Genomic DNA, 24,297 nt, shown 5'->3' on the forward strand with positions numbered 1-24,297 from the left:
ACTTATATATATGCAGACTTACATCTGTGTTCATTTAATGTTTTAACAAAAGTATTTTCATGTTATTATAATATGTGCTTAGAAAAAAAATCAAAATCGACCCCACCTGTTTTAGTCAGCTTTTTTACTGCTGGGACTAAAGGATCTGACCAGCACAACTGTAGGAGAGGAAAAATTTATTTGAGGGCTCACAGTTTCAGAGGTCTTAGTCCAGAGAAGGCCAGCTCCATTCTTGTGGGGGGAAGCTGGAGATGTGGCTGAACATCAAGGCAGGAGAGGGTGGCGGAGGAAAGCAGCTCACATCATGGTAATCAGGAAGCAGAGAGAGAGACTCCAGCTCCAGACACAAAATATAGACCCCTAGCCATGCTCCCGATTAACCACTTCTTCCAGCCACATCCACCTGCCTCTAGTTAACATCTGGTTAATCCCATCAGGGAGCTTTTGGGGGACACCTCATATCCAAACCATAACATTTCGCCCGTGGTCCCCAAAAGCTCACACTCATCTGACAAGGCAAAATACATTTAGTCCACTCCCAAGAGTCGCCATAATCTCCACAGTTCCGAGACTGCCCAAAGTTCAAGTTCAAAGTCTTCTCTGTGACTCAAGGCAACCTTGCATTGGGAGCTCCTATAAAATTAAAAGCAATTGACAAATATCCAACATATAAAGGCATGGGGTATATATTTTGTACCTGGATCTGCAGTCTCTCTGCTCAGTCTCACCATGATGTGAGCCGCTTCCCTCTGCCACACTCTTCCAGCCTCACCTGGAGCCCTGAGGGATGGAACCAGACTTCTGTGGACTAAAACCTCTGAAACTGAGAACCCTCAAATAAACTTTTCCTCCTTACAGTTGCTCTGGTCGGATCCTTTAGTCACAGCAACGAAAAAGCTGACTAAAACACTACCTTTCCTAATTCTGCTCATCACAGGTAATCATTATATAATAATCCAACGAATCTCTTTCGAGACTATTTTTCTAGGTATAAGGTAGTGATTAATATTGAAATTAATACTGGTAATGATACTCTCTACTAAACTACAGTTTATTCATATTTCCCTCATTTACAGTAATTGGCTTTTTTATCACCACATATTAATTATACATGTTAATGGGGTTGTGATTTTCCATATGGCATGCATTGATCATATCCACTCTCCCTTCTTATACCCTCATCTCTTCTGGGGCCCCCCAGCTTTCCCACCCTTCCCCAGACTTGCATACTTACTATTATACTTTTAGGATGTCTTTTTGCTTTTGTTTACACATATGAAAAAGAACATGTCATACTTGTCTTTCTGTGTCTGGCATATTTTTGCTTTACATGACGTCCTCCAGTTTTATTTATTTTGCTGCAAATGACACGATTTCATTCTTCTTTATGGCTGAATAATACTCTATTCTGTATATATATATATATATATATATTCTGTATATATATATATATATATATAGTACATTTTCTTTATCCATTCATCTACTGATGAGTACCAAGGCTGATTGAATAGCCCATTTCATAGCTATTGTGAATAGTGCCGCAGTAAAAACGCACACGCACGTGTTTCTTTAGTATGCCAACTTCATTTCTTTTGGATATATATCTAGAAATAACATAACTGGATATATTAATATTAAGATTATAACTGGAAATAATATAACTGGATCTATCATGTGGTAGATCCATTTTTAGTTTTTTGAGGAAACTCCATAATGCTGTCCATAGCAGTTATACTAATTTACATTTCCACAATAGTTTTAAGGGTTCCTTTCCCTCCACATCCTCCTTGGCATTTGTTACTTTTTACATTTGGCTCGTTTTGTTTTTTCTTTTTTTCTTGTGACAGTAGAGTGTATTTTGACATATTATACATTCATGGAGTATAACCTTTTCTAATACTTTTTTTTAAAAGAATAGCCCTTCTGACTGGGGGGAGGTGGAATCTCATAGTAGTATGGATTTGCAGTTCCCTGATGGCTAAGGAGCATCATTCGCTTTTTTTCATACATTTATCAGTCATTTGTACTTCTTCTTTGTTTTTTTTTTAAAGTTGTATTGGTTCATTATATAATATATAATAGTGTGATTTGTATTTCTTCTTTGGGGAAGGGTCTACTCAGCTCATTTGCCCATTTTTAATTGGCTTACTTGGTTTTTTGTTGTTAAATTTTGTGAGTTCCTTATGGAGGCGGCAAATATTTTCTCCCATTCTGTAGGCTCTTTCTTCACTGTTGATTGTTTTCTTTGCAGTGTAGAAGCTTTAATTTGATATAATTCCATTTGCCAATTTTTGTGTTTATTTCTTGTGCTTTGGGGGCCCTGTCAAAAAAAAAAAAAAAAGTCATTGCCAGTGCCAATATCTTGAAATGTTTTCCCACTGCTTTCTTCTACTAGCTTCAGGTTTTTACATGAAGTTATTTGATCTATTTTGAGTCAATTTTTGTACAGAGATAATAGTCAAGTTTCAATCTTCTGCATGTGGATATCCGTTTTCCCTGTATCATTTGTGGAAGAGGCTATACTTTCTCCCATGTATGTTTTGGGCAACTTTGTTGAGAATCAGTTGGCAAAGGTGCATGGGTCTATTTCTGGGTTCTCTATTCTATTCCATTGGTCTACACATCTGTTTTTATGCCTATGCTACACTGTTTTATTTACCATGGCTCTACAATATATTTTGAAATTAGGTATAGTGTGATCCATTCAGCTTTGTCTTTTTTCCTCAGGATTATTTTAGCTATTTGAGATCATTTGTGTTTCCATATAAATTTTGGGATTTTTTTTTTTTTACTTCTGTGAAGGATGCCATTGGTATTTTGATGGGGATTGCATTGAATTTGTAAATCTGTCTGGGTGGTATGGACATTTTAACACTATTAATTCTTTTAATCAATGAACACAGAAGGGCTTTTCACCTTTGAATGTGAAGTTCTTTTTCACACTCTAAGGTGTAAAGACCTCAGTTTTAAATTTTTATCAAAAATATAATCATTTTTTACTATCAATACATTATGGACAATTTTGTAGGTCAGTACATACAGGCCTTCAGGCGTATCTTCTAGGAAGGGGCTGCTTTGCCTTTTATAATGATATAAACCATACTTTAGTTAATCTTACTCCTATTGGACATTAGGTTGTTTCCAATTTCTTTTTTTTTTTTTAATCAGTGCAAAAACACTACAATGAACATCCATGTACAAGTAGTATTGCGCATTTATAGAGTCGTCGTTTTTTGGTGCGGGCAATCAAACCCAGGGCCTGGCACATGCTGGATAATCACTGATATTACCCTTGAGCTATAACCCCAGCTGCAGAATATTTCTGTGGGAGAAGCTTCTTTCATCTCCAAAATGTAACAGTTTTGACAAAGCAGGGACTCTGATGTTGAGATGGCCTCAGAGCCACTAGGACACATTCTCATCACATCACATGCGGATGTGGGCTGAAACTCTGGCACAGATCTAAGTGACTGGTTCTTTTTGAATGATCTCTACCTAAGCAGCTTCTTTAGTCATGATTTTCTTCTTTCTTAAGATTTGGTAAAAAGCATTCACATTAATAGCAGCTACGATGAGCCGAGTTCCAGGTAATTAAGGCCTTCATTTTCACATTAAAACCTCATTCACATCACTTTTCTCCTCTAGCCCACCCTCCCTCGGGCCAAGAAATTCCATGACTTCTGACTCTGGTTGTTCTCCAATTATTTAGAGCTTGTCAACCATGAAAGAGGGAGAGAATGAGCAAGGAAAGAGGGAGGAGTTAAAATAACAGCCAGATGGAGATCATGAAATGACTTAAACTGGAAAGTCACTCAGGAGAAACCTCGTGCTGCAGCTATGCAAAGATGATGACAAATTGGGTAAATGACTTTACAGTCATGAGCTAAGCTAAAAACATACTAAAAGGAAGAGCCTGGATATATGAGCTGGGGTGCAGGCTTAACTGTCCTGTAAAGAAAAAAAGTGGCTCAAATAAGACAGAGATTTAATTCTCCCTCTCTAAAGAGTCCAAAGACAGGCTAGAGGTCCAGAGCAGACAGATGCACTGTTCCCTAATGTCATCCCAAGACACAGGCGCTGGGTCAACTCTTGCCTCCCGAACGGCTCCTATCTTTGGTACAGGTGGCAGCTGCAGTTACTGCCGTATCCACACCATAAGAAATGGAGGGTGCAGCATGAGCCCCTTTCTTCAATGTTCACATCATTTCCACGCCCATTTCAGTGGCAGGAATTTAGTCACATGCCCCTACTAGCTGCAACAGAAGCTGCCAGCAAATTGGTTGCTACATGGACGAACAGTTTACCAAATTAAATCTTGCTTTTTTTTTTTTAAGGAAAAGAAGAGGAAATTAGTGTCAGTAGAAGGAAGGATATATACATATGGGCTTTGTTTTTGTTGTTGTTGTTGTTGTTGGTGGTCCTGGGGATTGAACCTAGCAGGGATTAACCACTAAGCTACATCTCCAGCCCTCCTGAGTCACTGGGATTACAGGCATGCACCCCTGCACCCAGCAATATTGGGGTCTTTGTTCTCTGTTATGCTGGGTTTACGTAGAGGAACCAAAGAAAGTCATTCTACAGAATGGGACTTATTTAAGGGCTTGATGACCTAATGAAAGAGCATGATTAATAGCAAGTTTAGGTCATTAACTTCTTTTTTACAGAATCCATGACAGCGTGTACCTCACACATGCACCATCTCTCAGTCTGGCACGTTATTTTTGTTTTCTAAACACTCCCCTTTCTAATTTCCCAAAGCCCTTAATCTGTATCCCCAAAAGTCCTCATTTGTATCCCCAATTCTTCCCAAACTTGAGAGATACCAGGAAGTCATGCCTGAGGTCGAGTTTGCAGATAAGCAACTAGACCTCAGCAGCCACATACCACTTTGCTAAAAGAGAAAATAAGGTTTATTCTTAGCAACCACTGAAATATACACAGAAAGTTTATGACAGGGTAGGGAGAATTATAGGATCGCAGCTGTACCAAAGAGCATATAAGGAAAATGTATAGGAGAATTTTCTTGGACGTCTGCCTGATCTGTTGACTTATTTTGATTTCCTTTACAGCAGTCTTGTGGATATCTGTTTATTTTTCATGACTTCTCTAATTGGAGCAGGCTCACTTTGTTGTGATAAGGTTTGTGCATTTTAAGAGTGAGAGAAAGAGTATAAAACAATATAGTTCCTGTGGGTTCCTCTGAATGTACCGAAAGATTGTGAAATTCTTTCTAATATAGTTCCCAGTGATATTATTTGGAGTGAGGTGTTTCCTCTGGCAAAGAATGTTTTCAGATGTCCCTGTTATGGTCTCTAAATAAAGAGCCAAGTAATGTAAAGGAAAGTTCTGGTATCCAGAACATTTGCCGTGACTTGAGCTGATTCTCTTTACTGGGTTGGGTCCACGGCCTCCAGCTGCTAAGAACCAGAGCCAGCCATAGTTATTTGCTTACTTGCCTGTGCATTTGCACCCATTGTCCACCTCTGCAAGATGCACTCCCAAACTCAGTCCCTTCTGTGAAGACTGATGCCAAGGCAGTGGCATAGAAGAGCCAGAGTTGACAATGACATTGTTCTACTCTCTCCCTTTTATAGATGTAGAAAAGAGAAGAGACTCAATGTGGCTTGTGAGAGAACCTGGAGTAAATTCCAGGTCACCGGTCACTTTGCAGCACTGTCCCTAGTCCTCCTAATGATAGCCATTACTAAAATTTTCCTTCAATTTAAATCTCTAAAAGTCCCTGCCACCCTCCTTGGAGATAAACTGACTTTGGAATTAACCATAAACTAATTTATCTGTCATAAGCCATTTGCAGCTCACACTTAATGTTTATCTGTGGCTAGCCATCTTGTGACATGGTGTTAGCCCAGAATTCGATTTCTAGGGCTATACAAGGTATAGGGCACACCTAACGCCCAAAAATCATAGTAGAGGGGCTTGAATAGCAGAGCTGGGCAATTCAGGAACACGGAGGAATCACAGGTATGTGAACAGAACCAGACTGCTGACTGGCTCTTTAGGAAATTGGGCAACACGTGCCCCTTCCAACAGGGAAGCTAATAGCTCCAGGAGATGGGAGACTTCGAGGGCCCCGTGTCGTTAGATATCCATCGACAAGAGATGTTAGAATTTTGTATGCATTTAAATGTGAAATTACTTGCATTTTAAATATTGGCTCACATTTTAAAACATTTTTTTTAAAATACTGCCAGGCTCAACAAAATCCAGCTCCTGCGCTTGCCTGCCAATGCAGCATCTGCAGCCTAGCCACAGTCAAGGGTGAATGCTAAAGCCAAGCACACCAGTGTGAACCCTGGCTCAGCCTGGCTGTGTGGCCTCGGGCAAGGTGACCTCCCCACCCACAGTAGAATTGCCGCCACGGACCTCATAGAATTCTTGGGAAGATTGAGATAATGTAGGTGAAGCACTTAGCACGATGCCACACACATCATACTTGGTTCAAGTTAGCAACGCCCCTATTATAACACTGAACCATGAAGTCCTGAATGTGCTTGGTCAGAGCAACACCCAGAAAGCTCTCTAAAGCAAAGCCAGCACTTATCTCCTAAAAGCACACCATTTCTGTCAGCTAGTTTCTGAACCAGGGTCCTTCATGGCTCCCTGTTCCCCGCTGGACATACTGTGTGAAGTTAGCATAGCGCATTGGCATACAGTTAGTTCCCTGTGGCCTTCCTCTGGAGCTGGATAATTGGAAAGAAGGAACATGCTGGTTGCTTGAATCATTCTGGAGAACCTTGGAAGATGCAGGAACATGGCCCCTGGTAATGAGCATGCACAGAGGCAATGCAGGTTCAGCCAGGAGGCGCCTAGGCTGTTGAGTCTAAAAGAACACCCTTCCCCTGACAGCGCAGATTATCTGATGTGAGAGTGTGGCCTCTGACTCAAGACAGGTCTGTGCTTTCTCAGCTCGACAGGCATAAGTGGCATATGTGATGAGATTGGGATCAGGCCTGGAGAGATCACTAGGAGACTCTGAGGGCTTAAATGTGGATGAAAACTCTGGAATGCTGCCCAACCAGTACTTTAGGTAGTACTTAAATTCTCAGCAAGGATGGAAAGACATTGAGAACCAGAAAGGCTACTTTGACCATTTTACTTTGGCTTAGAGGGTCTTAGTGCTCCTATGGACATTCAGGCAGATCTGCTTCCTCTGACCAAAGAGTCAGAGATACATTTCTTTGGTAGATTTAACAAGTCATAGGCCACAGTGGGCATGCTAGGACAGAGGAAAGCCTGCAGGGTCAGCAGGAGGTACTGGAACAGTGGAAATGGCTTGATAGCAGTACCTCTTCTTTGAAGGGGTTTTAGAAAGAAATAACATTTAAAGTTCCTTTGCTTAGCATCATTGTATAAGCCAAAGAAGGCATTGAAATTCCAAAGGCGCCTCACCTCTTGTGCTACAGATAAGGCCTATTTTCAAGGTCCATTATTCTTTCTGTAGATACTACCGTCCTAAATAATAATTTGTAAATATTGGGTATATTTGAATATTGAGAAGTGCTTCATATTCTATCTCCACCTATTTTCATGGATATGGAAGGAAATAGTCTAAGAGGAAGGGTTTAATCCTATGCTGCTCCAAGAGTCCCCTCTTTTCTAGAAATTATATGACATGGCCCCCAGCTTCTTTGGACAAATCTAATTCTCTTCTCTGTGCTACAAAGGAACTTGTTATTTACTGCAAGGGAAGCATTCTATAGCATCATTGCAAGGGGCTGTTGTGTGACTGTTAAATAACCTTTTTTTTTTTTTAATCCTTTGAGTCAGAGAGAGTTGAGTTTCAAATCTCACTTTACTATCTCCTAGATATGAATCTGGGCAAATTACTTAACCTTTTTAAAATTATTTGCCAACACCTATAAAATGAAACTAATAATAGCATCTATCTCAAAAGATTTTTCTGAGAATCAAATGAGTTTACAGATACAAAGTATTTAGCAGGAATCTGGCACATATTAAGTGCTAAATTAATGATAGCTATTACTAAAATTTCCCTTCAATTTAAATCTCTAAAAACAACCCATATTTTCCTAAAGCATGTTTCCTTAAAGTGAGGTTTACTGATACTCAAGATATCTGGGGAAGGAATATTGAATAACGAATTCTCTACTATTCCTCGTGGCTCATGCTGCTGGTGAGGTCCAGTCTCAAGGCAGTCTGGTTGTATGATTTCAATGGTGACCTTGGCAGAGTCCTTCAGGGGTCATGAATGTAGGCTGGCCCTTCAGTTTCCCGAGTTCAAATGATATATAAAGGCAAATGCAAATTAAGAACAAGAGGCTTAATTCTTCCTGTTCAAAATAACGGAAGAGATTTCTCCCCATCTCCTTTTTATTTCTCAAAGTTTTTTTTACTACGCCTTGCAAATGTATGTATCTTTATATTGGCTGAATCAGACTTGTCAAAGGACAAAATTACAACAACTTAAAGATTTAATTGGCTTACAGTGTTCTCAGTTCTAGAACCAGGAAGCACTTCATTTCACAAAATGCAATAAGTGTTCTGATGGGCTGAACCAGAGAGGTTGGTGCTGTCGACAGAGGAGGGTTAGAGAGAGCAGAGACAAAGAACAAACAGCAGACTGGTCACTTCAAAGCCACTTTTCCTTTAAGGCGGGACGAATTGATTAGCAGATGACTTTTGGTTTGTTTTTGTTTTGTCAGGACTAAAGCAGAGGCAATTTCCCTGTGGCTGTTATATCTTTCTCTTCTGATTCCTTGAAAAGTCAGAGAACAGCTGAGTTGCGGTTTGACTTGTAGGAACCTTGGGCAGGAACCTAGTCCCAAACATGGCTTCCTGTAATGTTCATTTGACAGGTCAGTCTCCTGACTCAGACATATTTCCCCAAGCACCTGGCAACTGTCTTTCTGAGCAAACATGGAGGGCGACTGATTGCCTGTCTTCCAGTTCCAGTGCAGAAACTGATGTGTCCTGATGGCAGAACTGTCACCACCTGGGATGGGGGTGGTTGCTTGAGGAAGGCTCTCCAGGGGCAGAAGAGACCTCTCCTTGGACCTTTCAGGCTCTTGATATGTCCCAGAAAAGAATTTAATGACACATCACATATGAGGAAGAGAGCAAGAGATTCCTTGTGGAGCGAAATGCATACTTGAGAACGGGAGGGAGGGAGGGCAGGTGATGGGAGGGAGGGAACCTCTTCCTCTGGGATTCTAATGTGTGTAGAGTAGCTGGGCGGGGGGACGGCACACTAGAGGTGGAGTCTGGGCAGGCTGAGCACTTCTGCTCCAGTTTCCCTTGGTGTGCACATTGCCCTGGCATGCTTTAACCCTGCCACCAGAGGCCTTGCGGTTATCTTGAGGTTTTGATGCCTTTTCATCAGCCAATCAGCAAGCTGCTTGCAGGGTGGTGTGGGATGGGTTGCTTTCCAGCTGTTTGTTTTGAATTCCAGTGGTTCTGGGTATTTCCTGCATTCCAAAGTTTCATGGGTGGTTTTTTGTTTGTTTGTTTTATGGCATTTATTTATTTATTTACTAACATTCGATGTTTTCTCTGTCTTCCTAAACTCCTATCTCACAACCAATTCAAAATCTGACTGTAGAAACCAGAATACTCTACCTCAAATATGTCTCTTTGGCATATTGATTATTCGACCCTGACTATTTTGAGAAACTGCAGTCACAGGAGTGTCTGAAAAGTTGCCCTTTGGTGATAGAAATTCACATCCATAAAAGAGATCAGTATTTGTCAGGACTGTCCCTCTTCACCAGAAAGAGAAAGATGACTAAATCACTAGACTCTTCAACAGTGAAGTTTGTTTTTCCTTCACATAAAGTTAACACGGTGGTCTCCCCAATGACATGAAAAAAATTAAGATGAACTATGTGTGACAATAGGTGCTGTCCTCTTATTTAAGAACTGGTTATTATTGATCTTGAAAAGATGCATTTAATGTGTCACATCTGCTTGTCCATAGAAGGGGGTGAGGTTCCTCCTGCCTAGCAATCTCTTCATGGTTCGCCTGTGATATGCACCACATTCTGGTTTAACACTTATTCAATAATAAAACTGTTTTCTCTCTCCTTCTCTTTCAGTCTCTTAGTACTGTATCTGTGGAATTTTCTGGTCTGGGGTCATTGTTGTTTTTGTTGTTGTTGTTGTTATTATCATGATTTAGTTATTTTTCATTTTTAAATTTCTTTTATTATTATTTTTTAAATTTCTTGCAGTTCGGGGGATCAAACACAGGGCCTCATGCATGCCAGGCCTATGCTGTACCACTGAGCCATGCCTCTAGCCATTGTTGTTGTTGTTGTTGTTGTTATTGCATTTGATCAACAATGGCAGGGCCTTTAATCCCCTCTGCCAATCAGTCATGAGTCATGGGCCCCTGACAATGTGGGTACTAGATGAGGAAGAACTCTGCAGCAAAAACAGACACATATAGATGATCTGCCAACAGCACTCCACAGAGGGTGGGTGGGATGGCGGTGGCTGCAGTTTTCACTATTCTCAGTTACACCATTTTGTTTTGTTTGATTTTGCATTTTCCATCCAAACATTTCCTACCGTGTCACAAACGACCACATTTTCTCATCCACCTGTACAAGGGACTTAAGTGAGAGGCTCCCGACCACACTCATGCCCATTTTTAACCTAATGAAGAGTGACATACGGCAGGTCAGAGTTGGTGATAGCCACATAAGTCTCCTGCAACTCAGTCGGGGTTTGCCGCCATAAGCAGATGCTATGATGCCCAACCTAAAAATTGATTTTGGTTTTGCTTCATGGAGAATACCTTCTCAGAGCTTTGCCCCACAATGGGGATCTTCTACTCCAACACCCCAGTACCAGAACTAGGATTTGGTAAGAGTGGACAAGAATGTTGTATTAGTTCTCCAGAGACACTGAAACAAAGGGATACACACACACACACACACACACACACACACACACAGAAAGAGACTTATTATATGACATTGGCCCACACAATTGTGGAAGCTGTCTGCAAGCTAAAGGTTCACAGAAGCCAGTGGTGCAGTTCTGGTCCAAGCCCAAAGGCCCAAGGACCAAGAGGAGACTGTGCAAGTGCGAGACCATGAATAGTCAAGAACCAGGGGAACTGATACTCAAGGGCAGAAGATGCATGTCTGAGCTCAAGTAGAGCAAACTCATCCTTCTTTGGCTTTGTTATCCCTTTCAGGCCCTAACTGGATTGGATGATCCCCACCCACATGAGTCAGTCGACTGGTTCACAAGCTAATCCCTTCCAGCAGCACCTTCATAGACACACTCACAAACAAGGTGTACCCCAGCTATCTAGGAATCCCTTCACCCACTCAAGCTGACACATGAAATTAACCAGCACAGATGTCCCAAACTACTATTAACCAAATTAACAGAGGATCAAGGGAACAGAACTTCCCGCCAGAGCACCCAGGCCTTCCTACACCTTACCCCTACCCATCTCCCTTAAGTATGTTTGTGGACCTGTCTATCTTAAATCATCACACCATAGATATATGTACAAATTACTTAGTCCAGAGTGAATCCCTAACAGAGATACGTGGGAGAAAATCTTGTTATCTGGACACTAAGGTATTATCTAAGGTATTATTAATGTTATCCGGACAATAAGTTGATCAGCAGGTATGTAATTTCTGGCTCCATTAAAGTTGTGGTTTTAGCACTTCTGGGAGATTCACTAGTATGTTCCACTTTTTTTTCCCTACAAGAGAAGCCTTTGAAACATAGGGTACATTAAACTCCCTGTTCATATTCAGCTGGCTTTTTGAGTATCAATTTATCATTTTCTGCACATCAGAAATGGGGCTCCTGGTGTCATCAGAGCTGTTGGCCAGAGATTCCCATATTGTTATCTCTTTAGCCAAACAAACAAAAAGAGAGCTGGAATTGGCTTGTTTCAGACAAATAGGATTTATGACAAAAAGCTTTAAATAGGTCAAAGAAAAAAGTTTTATACCAAATGAAGTTACAATCTATAATAAATATCTAACAGCTGGAAACTTTATGTGACAATAACAAAGTATGCTGGAAACATAAGAATAAAAAAGGATGCTCGAAACACAAAATTTGTGGAAGACTTTTTAAAGACACATATCTCAACCTTTGACAGCTCAAATAAATAAAAACTATCAAAAACATACAACATCTAAATCATAGAGCTTTTTCATTATAAAAGGGAAACTTTGCCATCCTTTTAAGCTTCTGGAATATTTACAAAATATGACCATGATCATAAATAGAACTCAAAAATATAAACTCAATAAGTTTGAAAGCATAAAATTTATATGAGCCATTTTATTATATCATGGAGTAATAAAACTGGAAATTAAACAAACAAATAAATACTTTGAGGTAGAGGGCAAACCCCCAAACGGTTATTTTGTCTAAGTAAAATAAAAATTGCAGATATGGATTATTTGAAAAATAATAAAAATAAGAACATTTTTTTCATGTATCCCATGTAATAAAAACTCATTGATCACCTTTAATAAAACTCAAGCAGAGTGATGTGACTGAGGCTAACTGGTTGGAAAGACCTCACTAAGGTGGCATTTAAGGGACATCAGGAAGAATTTGCCCATGAAGCCCCACCAAGGGCACATTACAGCAGAGAGACAACCCTCACTGTGTATCAAAGTTAGAGAATCAGATGCTGGAAATGCAAAAATTCATAACAAAATTTTCTTATTATTGATGACAGGATAAAAATAATTGAATCGTTCATTCAACAAGGCACCATAAAGATAACAATTCTTTGAAAAGGAGAAAACAGATAATTTAGATAACAACCAAAATAAATTAATGCAGAAAACAAAAAAGATAGAATCGATAAGCAGATTCAAGTTTTAGTTATTTTTGAGCAACAGTATGGAAGATAAGCATCTAGTCGAGGATTTTTAAAAAAACATGTAGAAATATAAAAATGAAACTTAGAAATATAGAAAGCTACCAATCTTATAATAGAACTAAGATAGCTCTAATTCTAAACATGACCAAAAAAGGAAAATAAAATAAAAGGAAAGGAAACCATCAACTCTTATCATGTTTAGTCATCTAGAATCATAAACCTACCAATATATTGACTCCACAATATATTAAATCACTCGTGTAGGGGATTTCAAGATGGCGGAATAGAGGGGGTTTGCATTCCTGGCTGCTCTGTGGTATGAAACTAAGAAAGCAGACAGGCAGCTTCTCAGCAAGATGGGTGAACACACACACACACACACACACACACACAAGTAAAGAGAGACTTTACTGCAATTTAAAAATGGACATTCAAAACAAATCAGGGACTCAGGAAGTTGGATATAATAAAATCAGAAAGACATCCCCAGTAGTACAGCTGCTGCCACAGCCAAGCGAGAAGCACTGGCCAAAGTGTTCCCCCCATGAGCAAAGTGGAAGAATAAGGGAATTAAAGGAACCCGCATTTTTAGAAGGCCTGAGGTGTATCTGGATACTAGAGATCAAGGACATCACCCTGCTAAACTGAAAGGTGTGTTACACAATATCCTTGTGTGGGGAATAAGTTGCCATCTCTGCAGGTGGTTTTCAGAGAACCAAGGAAGAAACCATTTTGCAGCCACTGATGGAGGCTGGCAGCTGAGGGAGCCAATTCCTGCAAACCCAAATTTGGACCGAAATACAGGCCTGGTAATCCCATACTGCATGACAGAATGTGCCCAAGTGACCAGGAGAAAATCAGATGTGGAGAGAGGTTTTCACAGGGGACAACTGGTTTTGAAACCCTTCCCCTGGCTTTCTCACCCTTCCCCTCCAGCCTAACTATCCATAGGACCAGCTGGGAATTTAAAAGGGTGGGGTTGGAGAGATTGAGTTTGGAGGCTGAACTCAAGACCACGAAACATAGAGGGGCCACAGGTGGTGTAGGGCACTGAGAATTGGCTCCTCCATCACATAAATGGAACCCAGGAAAGATCCCTGGAGTACAGTCTTCCAGCGTGGACCAGCAATTACTAGGCCCTTGAGGTGCACTGACGTAAAATCTCCAGACCAACTGGCATTCAGCAAGAGGCTGGAGCCCACCTAAACCTAAACCCTGCCCCAGGAATTTTGCCTATGGGATCACCTCTCTCACTCCAGCAATCCCAGAGGGTGGAGCACCACGCTCCAGATGACCCCACCTAAAACTACTCAGAAGAGAAGCCGAGAATACTTTGAACTCCAATGGAAAGAATTCTTTAACTTGTCATCGAGTTTTTTTTTTTTTCTCTCTCTCTCTCATTTTTTCCCTCTGTTTAATTCTGACATTATTGGTACATGGATATTTATACATATTCATAATTTTTTCTCATTTATAGCATTTTTGAAGCCAGTTATTTTTCAGGGATCAGTTTTTTAAGGACTAAGATGTTTAATTAGTACGTTTTCGTTTTGTTTTGTATTCTTTCATTTTTATTTTTAATCTTTAAAAAATTTTTACTATATATAAAAACCTTCCATGACAAACAAAAGTTAAAAGAATTCACAACTAGAAAGCCTGTTCTACGAAACATACTCAGAAAGACATTTTATGAAAAATAAAAGTGAAGACCACAAAGGAAGGAACTACACTGAAACAAGAGTGAATCAATAGAGAAATTAATTCAAATTAAAAACCAGAAATAAATCAAAATGATGGGGAATAAAACTCCTAACTCAATAATGACACTGAATACAAATGGCCTAATCTCATCAATCAAAAAAAAAGAAATAAGTGGATTGGATTAAAAACAAGACTGAACAATATGCTACCTCCAAGAGACTCACCTGATAGGCAAACACATCTGCAGACTGAATGTAAAAGGATGGGGGAAAAAAAAACAAATCATTTATATGGATCATGCAAATAAGCAGTGTTTCTATCCTCATATCAGATAAAGTAAACTTTAAGCCAAAGTTAATGAGAAGGGACAAAGAAAGACATTTCATACTGCTTAAGGGAACTATATATCAATAAGACATAACAATCATGAATATTTATACCCCAAATAATGGGGCATCTAGATACATCAAACAAACCCTTCTCAATTTCAAGAATCAAATAGATCACACACAATAATATTGCATGACTTTAACACACTTCTCTCACTACTGGATAGATCCACCAAACAAAAACTAAATAAAGAAGCTATAGAACTAAAAAATATGAGTAATAATTTATACTTTACAGACATATGTAGAACATTTCATCCATCAATGACTGACTATACTTTATTCTCAGCAGCACATGGATCCTTCTTTAAAATAGACCTTATCTTAGGCCACAAAACAACTCATAGCAAATACAAAAGATATAGAGATAATACCTTGCATTCTATCAGATCATAATGGAATGAAATTAGAATTCAAAAATAAAATGAAAAATAGAAGATTCTCTAAAACCTGGAAACTAAATAATATGCTATTGAATGACTAATGGATAGCAGAAGAAATCAAGGATGAAATAAAAAAAAAATACTTAGAGGTAAATGAGTATAGCTATACAACATATCAAAATCTCTGGGATACTATGAAGGCAATGCTAAGAGGAACGTTCATTGCACTGAGCACATTCATTAAAAAATTAGAAAGTTGACAAATAAACAACCTAATATTGCATCTCAAAGCCCTACAAAAAGAACAAATCATCATCAAAAGCAGTAGAAGGCAGGAAAAAATTAAAATCAGAGCTGAAATCAATGAAATTAAAACAAAAGAAACAATCCAAAAAATCATCAAAACAAAAAGTTGGTTCTTTGAAAAAAAAATCAATAAAACTGATAAACCCTAGCCAAGCTAATAAAGAGAGAGAGAGGGAGAGAGAACCTAAATTATTAAAATTTGAGAAAAATAAAATATCATAACAAATGCTACTGAAATACAGATAATCAGAATTTATTTTGAAATTTTATACTCTTAATAAAGTAAAAAAAATCTTGAATAATATAGAAAATCTTAAAGACATCAACAAATTTCTAGAGACATATGGCCTACCCAAATTGAATCAGGAGGATATAGAAAAATTAAACAGATAAATTTCAAGCAATAAAATTGAAGATGCCATCAAAAGGCTACTAAGAAAGAAAAGTCCAGGACCAGATGGCTTCTCAGCTGAGTTCTTCTTCAAAGAAGAAGTTACACCAATCCTCCTCAAGTTATTCCATGAAATAAAAAAGGAGGGACCCCTTCCAAACTCACACCAATCCTCCTCAAGTTATTCCATGAAATAAAAAAGGAGGGACCCCTTCCAAACTCATTCTATGGAACTAGTATCACTCTGATACCAAAACCAGACAAAAACACATCAAAGAAAGAAAATTTCAGACCAATAGCACTGATGAATATAGATGCAAAGTTCTTAAGAAAATACTAGCAAATTGCATACAAGAACATATTAAAAAGATAGTGTACCACAATCAAGTGGGGTTCATCCCAAAGATGCAACGTTGGTTCAACATATTGAAATCAATAAACATAATTCATCACATCAATAGACTTAAAGACAAGAATTCCAAGGTTATCTCAATAGATGCAGAAAAAGCATTTGACAAAATACAGCATCAATTCATGTTCAAAACACTAGAAAAACTAGGGATAGTAGGAACATACCTCAACATTGTAAAAGCTACCTATGCTAAACCCAAGGCCAACATCATTCTAAATGGATAAAAATTGGAAGCATTCCCTCTAAAAACCGGAAAAAGACAGGGATGCCCTCTTTCACCACTTCTATTCAATGTACTTATGGAAACTCTAGCCATAGCAATTAGACAGAAGAAAGAAATTGAAGAAATACAAATAGGAAAAAAAGAACTCAAAGTATCCCTATTTGCTGATGACATGATTCTGTTTTTAGAAGGCTCAAAAAACTCCACCAGAAAACTTCTAGAACTCATAAATGAACTCAACAAAGTGGTAGGCTATAAAATTAACCACATTCCTATATATCAGTGATGAATCAGCTAAGAGAAAATTTAGGAAAAACTATCCCACTCATAATAGCCTCAAAGAAAATAGAATACTTGGGAATCAACTTAACAAAAGTGGTGAAAGACCTTTCCAATAAAAACTACAGAACACTAAAGAAAGAAATTGAAGACAACCTTAGACAATGCAAAGATCTCCCATGTTCTTGGAGAGGCAGAATAATATTATCAAAAGGGCCATACTACCAAAGTGCTATACAGATTTAATGCAATTCCTATTAAGGTTCCAATGATGTTCTTCACAGAAATAGAAAAAGCAATCTAATCTAAATGAAATTACTTTAGAATAATAAGAGGCTCAGAATGAACCAAAGTAATCCTCAGTGAGAAAAGTAAAGCAGGAAACATCCCAATACCAGACCTTAAATTATACTACAGAGCTATAGTAGCAAAAATGGCATGGTATCAGCACCAAAACAGACATAAAGACCAGTGGTACAGAATAGAGGACAGAAAGACAAAACCCACATAAATATAGTTATCTCATACTAGACAATGTATGTACCAAAAGCATACATTAGAGAAATGGTGCTGGGAAAACTTGAAATCACTATGCAGCAAAATGAAATTAAACCCCTATCTCTCACCCTGCACACAACTCAGCTCTACGTGGATTGATGACCTAGGAATTAGAAAGAGACCCTGCACCTAATATAAGAAAAAGTAGGCCCAACTCTTAATCATGTAGGCTTAGAACCTGACTTCTTTAACAAGACTCTTAAAAGCACAAGAAGTAATATCAAGGATCAATAAATAGGATTATATCAAACTAAAAAGCTTCTTTTCAGCAAAAGAAACAATCAATAACATGAAGAAAGAGCCTACAGAGTGGGAGAAAATCTTTACCACATGCACATCAGATAGAGCACTGATCTCCAGGATGTATAAAGAACTCAAAAAAACTTAACACCGAAAAAAAAAAAAAAAAGAAAGAAAGGAAGAAATGAATAACCAAATCAATAAATGGTCTAAGGGGCTGAACAGACACTCCACAGAAGAAGATATACAATTGATCAACAAATGCATGAAAAAAGATGTCCAACAACTCTAGAAATTAGAGAAATGGAAATCAAAACTACTCTAAGATTTCATCTCACTCCAGTCAGAATGGCAATTACCAAAAATACTAGCAACAGGGCTGGGGATGTGGCTCAAGCAGTAGCGCTCTCGCATGGCATGCGTGCGGCCCGGGTTCAATCCTCAGCAAAGATGTTGTGTCCGCCGAAAACTAAAAAATAAATATTAAAAAAAATTCTCTCTCTCTCTCTCTCTTTCTCAAAAAAAAAAAAAAAAAAAGGCTGGGAATAATGGCTCAGGGGTTGAGCACTTACCTAGCATGAACAAACTCCTGGGTTAAATCCCCAGTACCCCCAAACAAAAACCAAAATGATTCCACACCTTTGGACTGGAGGTGCTACTCACTATATTTCCCTCAGTGTGTTTGCCTAACATACACAAAGATCCAGGTTCATTACACAAAATTGCAAATCATCATAATAATCATAATCAACATGTTTTCTGATTAAGAGTTACTCTGGAAGCTTGGAAGAATACGTTAACTTTTCAACAATAATCTGAAGAGACTATAACATATGTATTTTTAAAACAAAGTGAAAAGAGGAGATAGACTTTTAGAAAAATCTTTCCTAAAAGAAAAATCTAGCAATTTGAATTAAAAATTCAAAGGAAAAATTAAGTATCAGATATAAACACAATTGAAGAACTAATTATTTTACCAGAAGGTTAATCTAAGGAAATTAATCAGAGTGTAACACCAAGTGATAAAGGGATTGTAAATATAAAAAACCAAGTTAAGAGTCAGGAAAGAGACTAAGGAGGAGCAATTAGTTGTAGTTCCAAAAGGAAAGATTAAAGGAAATGAGAGAGAAGAAATATTTGAAGAGACCAAAAACTAGGAATGGAACCACCATTTGACCCAATTATCCCACTCCTCAGTACATATCCAAAAGACTTAAAATTAGTATACTACAGTGAGGCAGTCACATCAATGTTTATAGCATCATAATTCACAATTGCCAAGCTATGGAGCCAACCTAGGCCCCTTCAACAGATGAATGGCTCAGCTATCCCTCCCCTTGGTTTATACCTAAAAACAGCATACTACAGGGACACAGCCACATCAATGTTTATAGCAGCACAATTCACAATAGCTAGACTGTGGAGCCAACCTAGATGTCCTTCAATGGATGAATGGATAAAAAAAATATGTAGCATATATACACAATGGAATTTTACTCAGCATTAAAAGAGAATAAAATCAAGGCATTTGCAGGTAAGTGGATGGCGTTGGAGAAGATAATGCTAAGTGAAGTGAGCCAATCCCAAAAAAACAAATACCAAATGTTTTCTCTGATATAAGGAGGGTGACTCATAGTGGGGTAGGGAGGGGGAGCATGGGAGAAATAGATGAATTCCAGATAGGGCAGAGGGGTGGGAGGGGAAGGGAGGGGGCAAGGGATTAGCAAGGATGGTGGAATGTGATGAATATCATTATCCAAAGTACATGTATGAAGACACGAATTGGTGTCAACATACTTTATATACAACCAGAGATATGAAAAATTGTGCTGTATATGTGTAATAAGAATTCCACTGTCATTTAGTTTTTTTAAAAAGTCAATAAAAAAGAATTAAATAAATATAGATTTGATTCTCAGCTCTAAAAAAAAGAAAATATGGCATATATATACACAATGGAGTATTCATACACAATAAAGAAGAATGACTTTATGGCATTTGCTGGTAAATGGATTAAGCTGGAGACTACCATACTAAGTGAAATAAGCCAGTCCCCAAGTCAAAGGTCAAATGTTATCTCTGATATGAGGAAGCTAGTTCAAAATAGGTGTGGGTGATAAAAAAAAAAAAAAATAGAAGAAAGATCAGTGGAGTAGACAACGGGGAATAAAGGGAAGGGAGGAGGAATGGGACAGGGAGAGACAGTGGAATGAATTTGACCAAACTTTCCTGTGTACATATATGAATATACCACAGTGTGTCACTATCACATACAACCACAAGACACTAATTTAAAAAAAATAACTATAAGTAAATAGCAAAAAAAATAGAGGGAAGAGAACCGGGATGGGAGGAAAGGAGGGGAAGAGGAAGTACTGGGGACTTAATTACAAAAAGTATACTCCATGTTTTTATAATTATGTCAAATTCTATTGTTATGTATGACTAAAAGGAACCAAAAATATTTGAAGAGAAAGTTATTGAGAGTTATTCAGATATGATAAAAATGTAAATCCTTGTATGTGATAAGTACACTAAGTCTTCCGCAAGATAAAAAATAAAGAAATCTAAAATTGGACAAATTATGATAAATTATTAAACCCAAAAGAAAAATTAAAACTAAGCAGAGAGAGAACACAAATGATCACTGTGACAGAGGTTGTTATAAAGCCACCTAAATATATTCTTAGCCTTCTGGGAAAACAGAGTTGTAGTTGGACATAGAGATGCTAATTCAGCATTTGATGAGTAAAGCATGTCTTGTAGACTTGACTTTAGAATCATGTAATATTTTACATAATTATGAAACCAATTTAAAATTTTAAAAAGCAATCCCTAAGAGTAGAAGCTAAAAGGAAATAATCCTAATTTGTATCTAAATGATAGCTTAACTACATGGAAAGAGACTAGTAAAAGTGACTTTCCAACAAGGTAATGACTGTGTATCTCTGGTGGTATATATGCTAAAGACAAATAAAAAATTTGCAAAAATAAATAATTTTAAACTATTTACTATTTATTTTTAAAAAATTAAATGGAGTCATATAGGAGTCATATTGTGAATGGTGGCAATGGTGTGTGTGTGTGTGTGTGTGTGTGTGTGTGTGTTAAAGGCTAAAGTATATAAATAATTAGGGTAATATATTAGTCTGTTACAACTGCCATAACAGAATACCATCAACTGTGTGGCATAAACGACAGAAATTTATTTTCTCACATTTCTGAGGCTAGAAGTCCACGATAAAGGTGTCAGCACAGTTGGTTTCTGGTGAGCTCAATCTTCTTGGATTGTACATGTGTTCTCACACGGCCTTTCCTCTATGTAGACTGCAAAAGAGGAAAAAAAACTGTCTATCTTCTTATGACCCTTATATAAACTTAATTACCTCCCCAAAGGCCCTATCTTCAAATATAGCCCTATAGGAGTTGGAACATCAACACAGGAATTCTGAGGAAACACATTTCAGTCTATATCAGTCCCATTGAAAATTGAGAATTTTGATATGGGAGAAAGAAAATATAGATGAAAGATCAATAAGGCTGGGTAAAAACCATACACTCCTGAGTCTGTATAGAAACTATTATGTGAGTCAACTTTCCATCACTAAAACTTAATACCTGTGAGATAATTAATTAGAAAGAGAAAAGGCTTATTTGGGCTCACAGTACTGGAGGTTCTTGTCTATGATCAGGCAGACTCGTGGCTTTGGACCTCTGATAGGCCTGCTAGGCTGACAATGGGGTTAGACAGTGGGGATCACATGGCAGAACAAAACTGCTTACATCCCAAGCTGGGGAGCAAAGAGGAAGACAAAATGCATGGGATCCAGGGCACAGCCCCCATGACCTTCGTACTTCTGGTTAGGCTCCTGTCCTGAAGGTTTTACCACTTCCCAATTGTGCTACGCTATGGGTCAAGTCTTTAAAACATGGCTTTGAGGGATATTCAAACTATAGCCTCAGTCAATACAAGTTCATGATGTATTATGTATGATATGATATGTATAAAATAATATATGCTGCATTTGTCCATTAAAGAGGCCTATGGAGGAAAAAAAAAAAAGACCAACCCAGTTGGAATGAGACCACTGGTGGCCAGATTATAGCCTCTAAACATCATTTCCTTTTCAAATGAATGGGAACGCCTTTGAAAAAAGTGTCTGATTCTAAGCCTGAAAAGGGAAAAGTACAAGCAGAGCAGAGGATATCTTGTCCCAGGTAAAAAGAAGTTTCCCAAAGTTTACATTTCAGTGTCCCCATGAACCAACTTGAACAGTTGTCCCCTAGTCAAAGATGAGATCCTTTGATTTCTGGAATTGATTTTGGCTACAGAATATATAAACTCGATTACCTGCTTTGCCTGGCCAATTCTCTGAATTGTCTGATATCCTTTTGCTAAATTCTATTCCACTTTAAGTAGGTCAGTACTACTTTTGTTACTTACAACCAAGAAACCTGACAGACACTGTGAGGAAGCTTGCCTCATACAGTCTAAGTCATAATAGACATTCAGAAAATGTTGATTTCCTTCCTAGGAGTCGAAAATTAGTAATGACTTATTTTCAGATGTTAAGAACCGTATGGGAAATGTTTTCTCTATACACAATGGAGATCCTGTCTTTGTTCATATCCCCCACAGCTCTCCCTACTGGCCCGCCCCCAACTCAAGGGAAGAAAGTCGGTAAACAGTTTGGTCTCAGCCCAAGGTTTTGAGTTGGCTTCTATTTTTAGTGGGTGTGGGTTCTGTGTAGAAATGGCAGCAGATGAGCCCTGCTCTCCTGTACTTTCTGCTTCTTGCCACCGGGAGATAAGAAGGGATGTAAGATTTCTTCTCTCTTCCTCTGCATGGTGCCAGAGGGTAAATGACCTCATAGGGCAGGGATTTTTCTATCAACTAATATGCGTAGCATTTCAATTTGAAGAGAAATAAAAAGATCCAGGGAGACACTGAGGCTCAAGCCGGGTGCTCAAGTGCATCCTTGAGCAGAGACCCTAGTATCAGGATCTTAGCTCAGCTGTGAACAGTGTCCTACATTGATTCTCATTTGCTGCTGCTCCTTGCCTTGCACAGAACTCCCCTGGAAATCCAGTGGCATATAACAGGACACTTGAAATGAGAGAGCTGCCAGGAAGAGAGGGCAATACCATTAAGAATCGGTAAAACCCTTCTCTCCTCCGTACAGAACCACAAGAGATGGTGTTGAGAGCCACAGCCCAAGAGGCCCCAGCAAACTTTCAGACTGCCAGCTGATGATTGGCCCACAGCTGCCCCAGCAACATCTAGCTGATTGGCTCCTCTGCGGTGATGCTCATTGGGGGACTTCTTTGGCTCCTCCCATGGGACCCAGCCAATCGGCTGCAAGAGCAGGAGGATTGTGGGAGGTGGTGAGGCTTGTTTTGTGAGAGAGGCTTGGGGGAAGCCGGTGGTGGCATTTGGGCTCTAAGGGTTTTCCCTGAGGAGCTGTTCTGTTTGGAGTGTGTGGTTCTAAAAATAAAGTTCGTGTCTTTTGACAAGTGGCTCCTGAATTGTGCCCAGCCAGACTACGGCAAGATGGGAAGCTGAAAATATAGCAGAACAAAGCATGGGTGCCGTGCCCCTGAAGTCTACGTGAAGGGGCTTTTGACAGGTGGTATTAGGGTAAAAAAAGGGAAAGGAGGAAGCCAGTGGAGGGAGAAAGAAAGGGGAGTTAGAGGATGACCTCTCCCACGTTCCTCACCCCGTTTTCTTGGCCTCATCCTCTCTCTCATTAATTCCCACCCACACGTCCAAGGTAAAGTGGTAAAAGGGTAATGAGGATGAGGTAAGTTCATGGGCATTTTATGGGCCACATCATCTTCTTGGGAGTTCATGTCTTGGGCATTTTTCTTTTGTACCTCTGAGGTGCTAAGAAGTTGTTTTGCTCAAAATTTTAAAGCACATTTCCCTGTGCTTCCACTGGAATCCTAGGATTCGTCCTTTCCCCCTCCCCTAACAAAAAGTTAAAACACAGAAACCTGAGAAAGTTATAAACTTAGGGGGGAAAGGTGCTAAGAAGGACCCACTTAGGCTTGATGTTTAATTTTGCCTTTAGTCAAGACATGGAGAATCCTTCTGTGGTTATCCCAGCTTCTCAATGGTTTGGAGTAGTATTTGGAGCCAAAACATCTTGCATTTTCCTGACCCTGTCCTCTGAACTTGATGTCACCCTGGCAGACCCCATGGGCAAGGGCATAACTCTGGCAAGACAGGATTCAGCGTTCAGAACCATGAATCCAAACCCATTATTATCTCCCCAAACATCATGTCCCTCAAAACAAGCCACGTGAATGAAAACAGAGCTGTCATTCTTAAGGCCACTTGAGTTAATGCCTTGGCAAATGGTTACTCTGCTCTGAGCCCACCTAAGCAATGGTGGCTCATAGATATCAATAGGTGCAGCAAGAAGACCCCAGCTCTTGGAAATTGTTGCTGTGCACTCCAGATCTGTTCCTGCCCTGGTCTTGTCTCTCTGATTACTGATGCCGCCATCAACCCCTTCCTGGTGCTCCCCAACTTTAAGGAAACCTGTTTCCTGTGGAA

General features: G+C 38.9%; 1 long non-coding RNA gene across 1 annotated transcript in view; it reads right to left on the bottom strand.

Moving 5' to 3' along the window:
* Window positions 1–2,125: 2,125 nt before the first annotated feature.
* The window catches only part of LOC113195666 (uncharacterized), a 33,036-nt gene continuing 10,864 nt past the window's right edge, over window positions 2,126–24,297 (bottom strand). Inside the window, exons 2-3 of the long non-coding RNA XR_003302434.2 lie at window positions 20,956–21,065; window positions 2,126–2,323 (exon numbers count right to left, since the gene is read on the bottom strand). This is a non-coding gene — a long non-coding RNA (uncharacterized LOC113195666). The remainder of the gene's footprint in view (window positions 2,324–20,955; window positions 21,066–24,297) is intronic.

Source organism: Urocitellus parryii, chromosome 11 (genome assembly GCF_045843805.1).
Source record: "Urocitellus parryii isolate mUroPar1 chromosome 11, mUroPar1.hap1, whole genome shotgun sequence".
NCBI classification, from domain to species: Eukaryota; Metazoa; Chordata; class Mammalia; order Rodentia; family Sciuridae; genus Urocitellus; species Urocitellus parryii.